Source organism: Myotis yumanensis, unplaced genomic scaffold, assembly GCF_028538775.1.
Source record: "Myotis yumanensis isolate MYYU_CA2020_CCGP unplaced genomic scaffold, mMyoYum1.0.hap1 SCAF_4, whole genome shotgun sequence".
Classification (NCBI taxonomy): Eukaryota; Metazoa; Chordata; class Mammalia; order Chiroptera; family Vespertilionidae; genus Myotis; species Myotis yumanensis.
Genome location: NW_027223755.1, coordinates 65,071,499 through 65,084,491, shown reverse-complemented (window position 1 = coordinate 65,084,491; position 12,993 = coordinate 65,071,499). Strand labels below are relative to the sequence as shown.

Below are 12,993 nucleotides of genomic sequence, written 5' to 3'. Positions count from 1 at the left end.
TTTACAGAGAGGAAGGGAGAGGGATAGAGAGCTAGAAACATCGATGAGAGAGAAACATCGATCAGCTGCCTCCTGCACACCCCCTACTGGAGATGTGCCAGCAACCAAGGTACATGCCCTTGACTGGAATCGAACCTGGGACCCTTCAGTCCACAGGCCGACGCTCTATCCACTGAGCCAAACCGGTCAGGGCAACGAAAATAATTTTATGGTTGGGTCACAACATGAGGAACTGTATTTAAAGGGCCAGAAGGTTGAGAACCACTGAATTCTAGTGGAATCTCATAAATATATGTTGAGTGAAAAACATCAGACATAAATGTTTATATATAATGATGTGATTCCATTAAATAAACAAAACTAAAAATGCCTTGTTTGCGGTTACATGTCTAAGTAGTGAAACTGTGAAGTAAAGTAGGTGAACAGTCATCACCTAAGTGGGGAGAGGTTTCCTTTCGGGGGAAGAGGGGTGCCGGAGGAGAGGGCAATGCAGAGGTGCGTGTGAGGGTTCCTAAGGGACTGGTAGTGTTCTAGATCTCTGTCTGGGTGGTAGTTTCATAAGTGCTTGCTTTACTATTTTTAAAAATATACAATTATTTCATTTGTTCTTCTATCTGTATCTATAATACCTCAATAGAATTTTTTAAAAGTTCTTATTAATGCAGGCAGTGTTACATAGTAAAAAAAAAGAAATAAATATAAAGTAGAAATAATTAAAATCAAGATTGCTCCTCACATTATTCTTGCTTTGACTTTGTCACTATAAGAGCTCAGTTACTGGTTCTGTAAAATGAGGGAGTTGAACCAATGGAGTCACTTCTTATTGTAATTTTCTATTTTTCCCCCCACCAGATGTCACTTCATTCTGCCTTTTCTTTCTTTTTCAAGCTTACTAGCTATTGGCCTTGAACACAAGCTATGTGAAAATTGTGAATTTGAGCAGGGAGCCATAAAAACTTCTATAGTAAACACAACTGTGAAAGCAGCAGGGAGTTAGAAGGCCCTGAAATGCATCTCTGGACAGGGCTCAGGAAAGGTTCGGTCTCACTTCATTGACTAACCTTAGTTCTCAGATTGCTCTCTGTGTCTCTTCTCATTCTGAAATGGGTTTTGATGGTCCATTTTTAAAACTCTTGTTTTGTGCTTTCTTGGAATAACATTTTCATATAAGGCTTATAGTGTATGCTTGAGAGTTTCTCTGAGACACGGTCACTCTATGAGGCACTGTCACTATGAGAGATTCATTGAGTATTTAGGGAAATGTCTATTCAAGAAGAAAAAAGAAAGTATATGACAATGTCTTCTGTGATACCAATTTTTCTCCTCTTGCAATGGCATACATCCTTAAAGGTCTTACTGTGGATAAATAGAGTTTAGGATTGGAGAAGGTGAGGAATGTTCTGAGTGTATCAGTTTTATTACATATATATATGTATATATTTTGGCTCATAAACCTCTCTCAGTGATTTCTTTTTTTAAAGATATAAATTTAAGATAGGGTTTTCACAGGCAAAATAGAGTTAGGAAAAGAACTGTAGGTGGTGACAAACAGATTGGTCACCACTGGTGAAGCCAAGACAGAAGAGTCATGGTGTTGGAATGAAAGGAGGGCTGAACTCTCTAGGCGACTGAGCTTTGTTCTTGTGGAGGCTGCTGTTGAGTGAATCATGCTACCCACTCAAGGACTTGACACTGCACTTGACTGGAGCCCTAAGTTAAAGCAGACCTTCATTTCTAAAAGGCCATCCCAGGTTCTCCTCCCTTCCTTTTTAGAACTCTAGCCAATTGCTCACTGTACTCTTAACTCTCCTGTTAGAATTCTACATGTTTTCAAAATCCACAAAACCAAAGACATGGGCTCTCCTGTTCACCAAGGCCTCACCACTCCTAATCGCCACTTCACATGCTTATGTTATTGCTCAGTCCCTAGAGCATTCAAATTTGGAACCTCTAATTATAGAATCAGGAGAGATTAGAGAATTAGCAGTATTCAGTGATTCCTGATTTACAGGATTTGCAACCAGAAGAAATTATATGAAGGAAAAATAATAGGGCTACTTGAGAAATCATTGATGTACAGTAAGTAAAAGCAAGCATTTTTTTGCTGTAGAAATATGATAGAACTCAATCCTAAAATGCCAAACAAAACCCTTTAAAGTTAAGTTAAATGAGCAAAAAATGTTATAGGTGAAATTAGAATATTTTGAGCATGTTTTTACCATTTAAAGCAAGCCTCAGGAAGAATTGTTTCCCATCAAATGTTATTTCTCTACTGTCAGATTAAGAAAGCTCTTCTAACTGGATTACAGATCAATAGCACCACTGCTTTCTTAGGGACAAAAAAATCAACATTAAGTTGTGGTTTATTGACATTTGTTTTCCTTTTTGAACTTAAGTCCAGTGGGTCTCCTTACTCTTCTTTGATTCCCTACATGCTTACCTATTCAGGGCACTTAGTCTTGAACTCATGTGCTATATTCAAATAGAGACAAGGTTTTTGACCCATCCTCTGGATTGCTTTTCACAGTGATGATGGATTTGCAATAATCCATCTTCCTCTAGTGTCATGACCTTGTGAACAGTGGCACACATTTTTAAAAGGCCTTACTGTGGAATTAAATCAAGCTAACTGATTTATATGCCTCAGCCCCCTCAACATTCGGCCATTGAATGTGTTAAAGAAAGAGTGAGTGATTAGTTCAATAGTTACAGTATGAAAGCTTCAGTCTGTGACTTTGATCTGCTTGAAACTTCTTAGGTATGAAGCAGAGTAGTGATTTTCAGGCTTTGGGATGTCAGAAATCATTGAAATTTCAGGAAAAAAATGGGAGATACACACAGGTTGGTTGGTCAACCTTTGATTTTGGTTAGGTGCAAATATTGAAAAAGCCCACAGCCACCATTAACTTAAGAGTCACCAAAATCTATAATAGAACTAGGGGTCCAGTGCACAAATTCGTGCACCTTGAAAGGAATTGTGGGCCACTAGGCTGTGGTAGGCACAGGGGCGGGTCTCAGCCCATCCTCTGGGCCCCTATCCGGCCCCTCCCGCCACAGCCTGTGGTCCCCTGTCTGCTGGCAGCCCTGCTCCTGCTGCCGCTGCTCCCACTTGCTGACCGCACTGGCCCCACTTGCACCCGCTGACAGCACGGAGCGATTGGGGCCAGCACCAGCAGCAGGTGCGATCAGCCCCTCAGCAGCAGGGGGAGGTGGAGAAACCCTCAGGGGTGATCAGGGCCCACAGCCACCGCTTGCACCCACTGATGATGCAGAGTGATTGGGACCGGAGTCAGACACCAGTAGCAGGTGTGAGCAGTGGCTCTGGCACTGGCAGCGGGTGTGAGTGGGGCCGGCGCCGGCAGTGGGTGTGAGCGCTAGGCGGGACTGCAGTCCATGGGAGCAAAGAATTTTCAGTAACCACCAGAGGCTTGCCCCGATGACAGCGACTGGCGCCCCGCCTTGGTCTGGCGCCCCTGCTCACCTGCTCCGTCATCCCGCCACGGCCAATGTCTGCCATGTTCCACACACACCCCTGGTGGTCAGCGCACGTCATAGCCACCAGTTGTTCGGTTGTTCCACTGTTTGGTCTATTTGCATATTAGCCTTTTATTATATAGGATGAAATTTATTTGCACTAAAAAGGCTGTAAAAACAATCTAAAAATTTAAAATATTAAATCAACAGTTTTATAAAAACTTGACTCTTTTGCTTCCTCATTTGGTCCAGAGAAGAGCATCTCTTGGCCTGGTCACTGTCCATGGATCATCATTTTGGTAGTTTTCTATTCTCAACATTTTATTATTTTTGTTTCATAAAAAAGGGTTGTAATACATGAAGTTGATTTGAGAGCCCCTCATGATTCACAATATCAGTTTGTAAAACATTGCTCTGTGGTATATATGCCGAAGTGCAATTGCTGAGTTGTGAGGTATATGGACTTTCAGTTTAATAGAAATGATGCTAAATTGCTTTGAGGTGTTCAAACTAGTTTATTTTTTCACTGGTTTCATATGAGGATACAATTTTCCCTACTTCTTTGACATCTTGAGAATTTTTGTCAATACTATAGGTAAAAAATGGTATATTTGAATATGTGAAGTTTTGCAAAAATATATATTTTGGATGCTGTTTTCTTTATATCTAACCCAGTTACTCTCCAATGCTGTTTACATTTTAATTATGCATAGATCACGTTTAGTTTAATTTAATATGCATATGGAAAAGTGCACATGTATATGTAAAGCCTGGTGGTTTTCAAAAAGTGTAATCATCACCCAGATCAAAAGAACTTTCCCAGCATTCACAGACCTCCTTACACCCTTCTCCAATTACTACCACCCACCCCTTCCTCAAAGATAACCTCTTTTCTGAATTCAAACACCATACAATAGTTTGGCCTGCTTCTAACATTTACATAAAGGAACTTATAGAGTATATTTTAATGTTCAGCCTTTACCTATTTTATTTGGTCAAATTTGTTTCTTCCCTTTATGCTTTTTTTTAGCAACTTGCTTAAGAAAACTTTTCCCATCTGAAACTCATATTATCTCTCAATATGTTTGCAGTTTTAATGTCCACATTTAGTTTCCTAACTCATCTGATTTTTTTTTTCTTGTGTGAAATAGTGTTTTTTTTTCTTTCTGAAAAGCAAAATATAGCAAAATTGCATTGAACGGTGTCTTTTCCTAGTGATTTGTGACATGCTGTATGACTATCTTTTCGGTTCCATTATTTTGTTTGTATATTCTTGTGAAAACAACATCGTTGAATTATTTTTAATGTTGATATGTGTAGCATAAACTTCTCTCCTAACAGTGTCTTTAAAAAATTCTTGATATTCATACAGCTTTCCAAAGAGAATTTTATAATCAGTTTGTCCTGTACTTTGTGAATTCTTACAAGGATTTTTTTTATTAGAACCGTATGAAATTTATAAATTATTTAGACAAATAAATAACATTTTTAAAATGTTGAATTTTATCCATGAACACGGTTTGTTTTCTAATAACAATTCTCTTTTGCACTTCATTATAATAACTTTGTGCATATTTTAGCAAGCCTAAAAATCTCTTATCTACACTAATAAAAGAGAAACATGGTAATTAGCGTACGAGCGCTACCCTTCCCATTGGCTAATCAGCATATCCTTATGCAAATTAACTGTCAGCCAAGATGGCGGCTGGCAGCCAGGCAGCTGGAAGCGAACATGAGGCTTGCTTGCTCCAGTGACTGCAGACTCCAATGTTCCCCGCCTGACTTGTCGGCCTCTGAGCTGCAACTCTAAGAAACATTGTAACAAATATAGAAGCTAAACAAAACCCCAGAAACCAGCTTTCAGCCACGGGGATCTCAGAGCTGGAGTTATACATTGTTTTGATTATAGAATGCAAACAAACCAGATACCTGCTTTCAGCAGCGGAAGCCTCAGAGCTAGAGCCAGAGCTAAAGCTGGCCCAGAATGAAAAAGAAAAAAAAGAAAAAAAGGAGCGGTTGGGAGCTTCAGTCAACTGCCAGCCTGAAAGCAGCCTTCAGCTCCTCACCCAGACTGGCCAGGCACCCCAGTGGGGACCCCCACCCTGATCCAGGACACCCTTCAGGGCAAACCAGCCTGCCCCCAGGCCTCTATCCTATATAGTAAAAGGGTAATATGCCTCCCAGCACCGGGATCAGCGGAGCCACGAGGCCTCCTGGCACTGGATCAGCGTGACAGGGGCAGCGCCCAAAACCCCTGATCGCCCTGTGGCTCTGTGTGTGACAGGGTGCGGCGTCCCAACCCCACCCCCCCACAGGCCCTGCTCTGTGTGTGACAGGGTAGAGCCATAACTTCCCCATCGGCCCTGCCCTGAGTGTGACAGTGGCGGAGCCCCAACCCCCTGATCGGCCCTACTCTGTGGGTGATAGAGGGTGGTGCCCCAACCTCCCCCCCTACACTGGCCCTGCTCTGTGTGTGATGGGATAGAGCCATAACCTCCCCATTGGCCCTGCCCTGAGTGTGACAGTGGCAGTGCCCCAACCCCCTGATCGGCCCTGCTCTGTGGGTGATAGAGGGCGGCGCCCCAACCTCCTGATCCGCCCTGCTGTGTGTGTGACAGGGGGCGGTGCCCTAACTCCCCTATCGGCCCTACTCTGTGAGTGACGGGGGGAGCTCCTCAACCCCCTGATCGGCCCTGCTCTGTGCGTGACGGGGGAGCTCCCCAACCCCCTAATGGGCCCTGCTCTGTGCGTGACAGGGTATGGAGCCCCAACCCCCTGATTGGCCCTGCTCTGTGCGTCACAGGGTGTGGCGCCACAACCTCCCCATTGACCCTGCCTTGAGTGTGATAGGGGGCGGTGCCCCAACCCCCCAATCAGCCCTACCCTGAGCGTGACTGAGGGTGGCATCACAATCTCCCGATCCGCCCTGCTCTGTGCATGACAGGGGGCAGCGCCCCAATTCCCCAATCAACCCTGCTCTGAGCCCGACCAGGGGTTGCACCTAGGGATTGGGCCTGCCCTCTGCCACCCAGGAGCAGGCCTAAGCCAGCAGGTCATTATCTCCCGAGGGGTCCCAGACTGCGAGAGGGCACAGGCCAGGCTGAGGGACCCTCCCTTCCCCCCTGAGTGTACAAATTTTTGTGCACTGGGCCTCTAGTGTATTTTATATTAGGCTTAATTCTGTTTTTGAGGTTTGATATTATTTTGAATGATATTATTTTACCATTACATATAATTAATTATTAAGTATAAATATAAATATCAGTGTTAGAATAAAAATTTTGAACCCAGATACTTTCCTGAAGTACCTTAGTTTTAAAACATTACATTTTGTTTTTCTTGGATTTTCTATGGGAAGTAAATTTTATCATCTATTAATGACAGTTTTATTTCTTATTTTTTCATCTTTATGTCTCACTTATTTTTTTATTGTATTGTATAAGATAGATATCCCAAATTGTATGGATAAAGAAAGATAGTTTTATGTAAATTAGAAATCTTGTAGAATTTGTCAAGTGTTTTGATTCTTAAAAATTTACAGGAGCATTTTTATATAAAACATAATAGAGTATATCACATTGACTCTTGTTTGAGTAAAAATGTTTTCTCAATTCTGTACATAAATTTTACTATGTCCTTATATATTTTTCTAATTTTTGCTTTCATGAGAATGCCTCTAAAGTTTGTCCTGACATAAGATGTTTGCTGTTAGTTTTTGAAAGCTCCACTTAGGGAAATTCTCTTCCATCACTACTTTGCTGGGCTTTATTTCTTTTTTGACTCATGAATAAATATTTTTGCATTTTTATCAATTATTTTTTAAATCTGTTGAGATAATCATTATACATTTCGATCTTATCAAATATCTTATCGTTTATACTTTCCTTGTGACTTTTTAAATCTCTATTTTTCTTAATGTATTTACCTTGATAAGTTTTCTAATGATAAAATATACTTCCAACCCTACTTGGTCTTGTTGTATTTTGTGCAACATGACCATATATATAAAATCAGACTTGCTTAATTAATATATTCTTTTAAATTTTTGCATAAGTGAGATTTGCTTATAATTTTATTTATTTTTTGTCTTGGTTGAGCATAAATATTATACTAATGTCATAAAATAAGTTAGATAGCATTTTTTCTATTATCTGGGAGAATTTATATAAGATAGGGATTATCTGTGATTTAAGTTTGATAAAGCTATATGATTCCAGCTTTGTGAGAAGTTGTATATTACTTCCTCAGTTTCTTTAATGTATATTGAGCCACTGAGATCTTTATAATCCCTTGTGGGGTCATTACTGGTAATTCAACAACAGTTCCTAGAAAATTTCCCATTTTATCACATTTTAAAATTTGTTGGCTTTAAATTGCTGAAGGCACTTATATTATTTTGACAAATCACAATTATATGTGATGTTACCCCTTTTCATTCCTGATATATTTAATTTGTATGCCCTTTCTTCTGATTGCTATTTATTGGAAGTAATCTTTTTTCCCTCTTTGGGAAATTGAAGATTTCTCTTTAACTTTGATGTTCTGCAGTATCACTATACTTTATGTCAATGTAATTAATTGGCTTTTACAAAATAAAGACTCATCTTTCTTCCCTTTGGAAAATTCTTAACTATTATTTTTTTGAGTATTGCCTCTCCCCAGTTTCACTATCTTTTCCTTGTGTGCTCATTAGATGTATTTTGGATCTTCTAATATGCTCTTCAAAGTCTTGTAATTAAAAATTTTTTTTCAGCTCAGTTTACTTTTCTCTTCCATTGTAGAAAATCTCCTTAGATTTCCTTCAAATTTGTTCTCTTTTCTATTGTTTTAATCTAATATTAAATTCTTCTATTGAGCTTTTAAATACCAATGTACTAGTTCATAACTTTCTGTTTTTGTTTCACAAAAAGAATTTCTTTATGTCTTTGAAGAGTTTAAATGTGCTCATTTTAAAATCTTCTTTTCATTGTCTTATTTCTTTGATGTGAGTTATGTCTGTTATTTTCCTGATGCAGACATTCTCATACATTTTGTCATTCTTGTCTGTAGGCTCATTTTTCCTGGCATTATCTTCTTTCTGAGCTGCTTCATGTACCCTGGGTTGTGGAGGTTTCCCTGTGCAGCCCTGGTGGGGTTGGGGGACCTCACTGTTGCTGGGGAAGTTCTTATATTTGGCTCTTGGTTTTTTGGACTGAGATAGTATAATGAGGCCTCCACAATCATAAGACACTCACCCAAGATTCTAGAATCACATGGGAAACTATTTCCAACCACAGCTTGAGTGAGTGGTTTGCTTCCCAGGTCCTGTTCTCTCAGAGGAAGCCCAGACGTGTTGTTGTGGTTTTTTTTTTGTTTTGTTTTGTTTTGTTTTGTTTTGTTTTTTTTTACCACAGGGGTGGGATTTGTAACTCCAGCTCTCATCCTCATCCTCATCTTGGCATTGAAATCCAGACCCTATGACTCTGTTTACTCCCAGATCTGCCTTCTATACTGTATGTTGCCAGACTTAAGCTCAAAAATTATTTTGTTTCTGGCACTTGAGTATTTCTGATTGTTCTTTTCATGCAGGCTATGCCCATAAAATAAAAATAGTTTAATATATTCTATTTAGTATTTCAAATTACTTGAATGGAAGTGAGTATTTCTATGTGTACTTAATATGTTGTCTTGCAAATATCCACAGTGTTCCCCCATATATAGACACAGAAATAAATTACTTATTGGTCTCAACATAAGGAAAAGTTGAATTTCTTTTTTTTTTTAATAACGTGGAATGCTTTATGAATTTGCACATCATCTTTGTGCAGGGGCCATGCTAATATTTTCTGTATTGTTCCCAATTTTCGTACCTGGGTTGCCGAAGCGAGCACATGTTGTATTTCTTACCACAAATCTTGTAATTTAATATGTCTTCAATCTGTTGTCTGCTAGGTAATTTATAGACAAATTTGTTGCTCATTTCTAGCATCAGTAGATACATTATCCTGGAGGGTATGCATTTGTGTGAGATTTTCATTTTTCTGACTCTCCCAACTATTAATTTTACACCTTTGCATTTTATGAAATTTTGTAAATTTTCTCAATTTTTTTGTAGAATAGGTGGCATATCAATAAAGTACTTGAGTATTATCATCCTGCTTATTTATATCTGTTAATCATAATAGATTATGACCCGAAGAAGTGCCAGAACTGTATTCCTCTTTGAATAAATACAGATTGGATAGTTACTGGGTTTAGCAGGTACTCAGTAAATGCTGGTTGAATGAAGGAATGAGGCACTGAGAGTATGTCATTCAGTATAACCCTTTACTTATTCTTCTCTTTCCTTTTGTGTGTCAGGAAGGCAGAGCATAAGTCTGATTGCAGAGGAGAATATCAGTGCATGTGGAGATGCATTTTTGTTTCCAGAGCAAACCAAAAAAATCCAGGCTCACCGTCAAATTCACTGAGCCTTCTTTCTCATGTATTTTCATTGTAAAATTAATTTGTTCTCTGTCACTCATTCAGAAAACAATTTTTAGAAAATTATTATGTATTTTAACACTATTGTAGGCCTTGAGTACACAAATATGAACAAGACACAGTCCTTGTCTCAAGGATCTTCCAGTTTAGGGGATGGAGGAACACATGCTGGCAGTATTTTCAACAGCATTGAGAATCTTGGTTGGCAGGTATGGCCTGCTCAGAAGCCTGAGAGTGGGCACAGATGGATGAGGCTGAGGGAGGAAGGCAATCATGCTCAACTCACTGTACAAGAAAGCATCAAACTGGGCCAAGACCAAGACAGATACAAGGGGTTGAAGTCTTTGTGTTAGGAACTCGTTGGCATCAGGTCCTTGAATAGAGTTCAGAGTTCTAAAAGTAAGAGTTGAAAAGCTGAGTGTTAAGAAAGAAATAAAGTTATTTCAACAAGTTTTATAAGGCAAAAGTAAGGTATCAAGGGTCAGCAAGATGCCACAGGGCATGCAAGGCAGAGGCTGAAGTGAATCTTTGGAATATTAATGCAGGCACGACTGTCTTTCATCTGGGCCTGCCTCTCTGTTTTACATGCTGTTATGGATTGAATTTTGTTCCCACAAAATTCTTACATTGAAGCCTTGACCCATGATGTGACTGTATTGGGAGATGGGTCTTTATGGAGAAAATTCAGATTAACTGTGTGGGACCCTAAGCCAGTAGGACTGGTGTTTTTATGAGGAAGAGATACAGTGATATGAGCACAAACAGGACAAAGGCCATGTGAAGACACAGTCATCTGCGAGTTGAAGAGAAAGGCAAGAAACCAACCTTGTTGATAGTTTGATCTTGGACTTCCAGCTTCCAGGATTTTGAGAAGCTAAGTTCTATTGTTTAAGTCATTCAGTCTGTGGTATTTTGTTATGACAGCCCGAGGAGACTAGTACATACACTCTTTCTTTTTCTTCTTAAAATAACTCTAATATGCATTTGATCCTAAGTTAGTCCTTATATCACCTGCAACATTTGGCACTTAGTCAAACTTTTGTATGATTACCGATATTCATCAAAATGTATTTTTCAAAAAGATATTTTACATCATATTCTTGCCCTCTTTCTGCTCCAGGCAGGAAGTAGGTACAGCATGGTCTGAGGTCACGGCCCCAGACCATCTGGGGACCCCGCTTCTAGATATATGCAAACCCTGGAAGCATTTAACTGCTTAAAGCCTCCCTGTAACATGAAGGAAAACTGTCACTTTCCATTTTACACAATTTATTTCTTGCTTTGCATTCCTGCTCTCTACCTTCCTTATCCCTCTATTTTTTTTCTCCCTTTCACCACCCAAATATTTATATTTGTGAGCTAAGGAGAAAATATTATTCTCCAATATAGCAATGGATGTTTTGACATATAGAGAAGTTTTTTTTAGAGCATGTCATTTAAATTATACTAAAATGCATCTATTTGGGGTTTAAAAAAGCCATTCTTTGACAGTTTTGGGCAGTCAGAAAAAAATTTGAACCCAAACATATCACTACTAACGCCATGAAAACATTGACAGCTGACAAACCAAGAACACGTGCACAGTGAAACAATTCCTCTCGCCATCACTATAATTATTTCACATGAATAGGTTGTTAATAATGAATTAGGCATGGCCTAGATATTTCTTTTTTTCTGACCCAGATCAGTAATTTGCATCCCTGTAACATTGACTTACTAATCCTCACTCTTCCTCTGGGTCTGGGAAATGTGAAATCCCCCTCCCACCTAGCAGTTCTTCCAAAATCTGAAGACAATCACATGATATACCAACTGTGCCTCAATAGAACCCATGTTTCCCCATTTTGGCCAAAAAATGTCATGAGAGACTTAATTATGTGCCTACCTGAAAGTTAGATGTCAATTCTCTTGAGTTAAATTCAAGTTAGGGAGATGTGTGGGGCCCTTAAGAATAATGTCACAATTCCTTAGCTGGCGTATACCTCACTCTCTGGCCCTAATCCATCCTAAATGTGCTGCTACTTCCACAGGTGCTTATACGTTAAGGACGAGAGGCTGGAGCTTCCCACCCCCTGGGAGTGATTATTTCAAAATATTTCCCTTAATTGTGCCATGTGTTTCTACATTGTTGTGCCTTTGCTTCTGTTGGTCCTTCTACCTAGACTATCTTCCCTTTTCACTCTTATTCTTCAAAACCCAGCTCAAATCTCCTGAAATATATTCCTCGACTCCCTCAACAGTTCATTGCTCCCTGCTCCCCACTCTAGACACTTGGTTCATGTCTGCCTCTTTTCCACTCTATTGTGATGTGTCTGTAAGGCTTTTAAGGGCAAGAGCCATGTGTTTTTAAATTTTTGTGAGTACTTAAGCTCATTAATTGAGTTGGCCCTTAATAAATACTTGTAGGACACGTGACACTTGGAGAATGAAAGCATACTCAGCCAAAAAAGCATACTCAAGCTTAAAAGCTAGAAACAGTTGGAAGACAACTAGTGCAATAGAGAAAACGACAATAATAGAGGAGGTTGCCAGTAATATAGGAGAAAATCTTTGGGAACAAAACTACTGACCTCAGATGATTCTGTACTCAGGCACAGAGTGTTCAAAAGGAAACTGGTTGAATCAATCCCAAAGTATATCATGGCCATGGCCATGTATGTGTATGGCACAGCGGCCTCCCACACACCAGCACCTGCTTGCACATTGCCTGCCTGTGAAGTTGGTACTTGACAGGGCTTTAAGCTCTGCTGCCCTGAATCATTCACCCCAGGGTAGGAAGTCTCTGCCCCTGTCCTCTAAGTATCAGCACAGGTACCTGTTTTATGATAGCCTAACATGTACTTCACTGTGGCTGAGATTAGGCTAATTGTTGTTTATCTTATCTTTTATTAAATAGCCTTCTTCTTCAATTTCTCTTCATGCTGGCTTTCTCTTCTTTCATCATGATTTCCTCTCTTCGTTCCCTCAAATGACTTTTTCCTCTTCTTCTTCATCCCTTTCTCCCCTCCTTAAATTCACTTAGATCAACAGTTTTCACTATGAAACCAAGGTGCAATT

General features: G+C 39.6%; 1 non-coding gene across 1 annotated transcript; it reads right to left on the bottom strand.

Annotated features, from left to right (window-relative positions):
* Window positions 1–9,236: 9,236 nt before the first annotated feature.
* Window positions 9,237–9,344, bottom strand: LOC139009609 (U6 spliceosomal RNA). The gene has a single exon (XR_011471342.1). It is a non-coding gene; the product is annotated as a U6 spliceosomal RNA (small nuclear RNA).
* Between the last annotated feature and the right edge of the window lie 3,649 nt (window positions 9,345–12,993).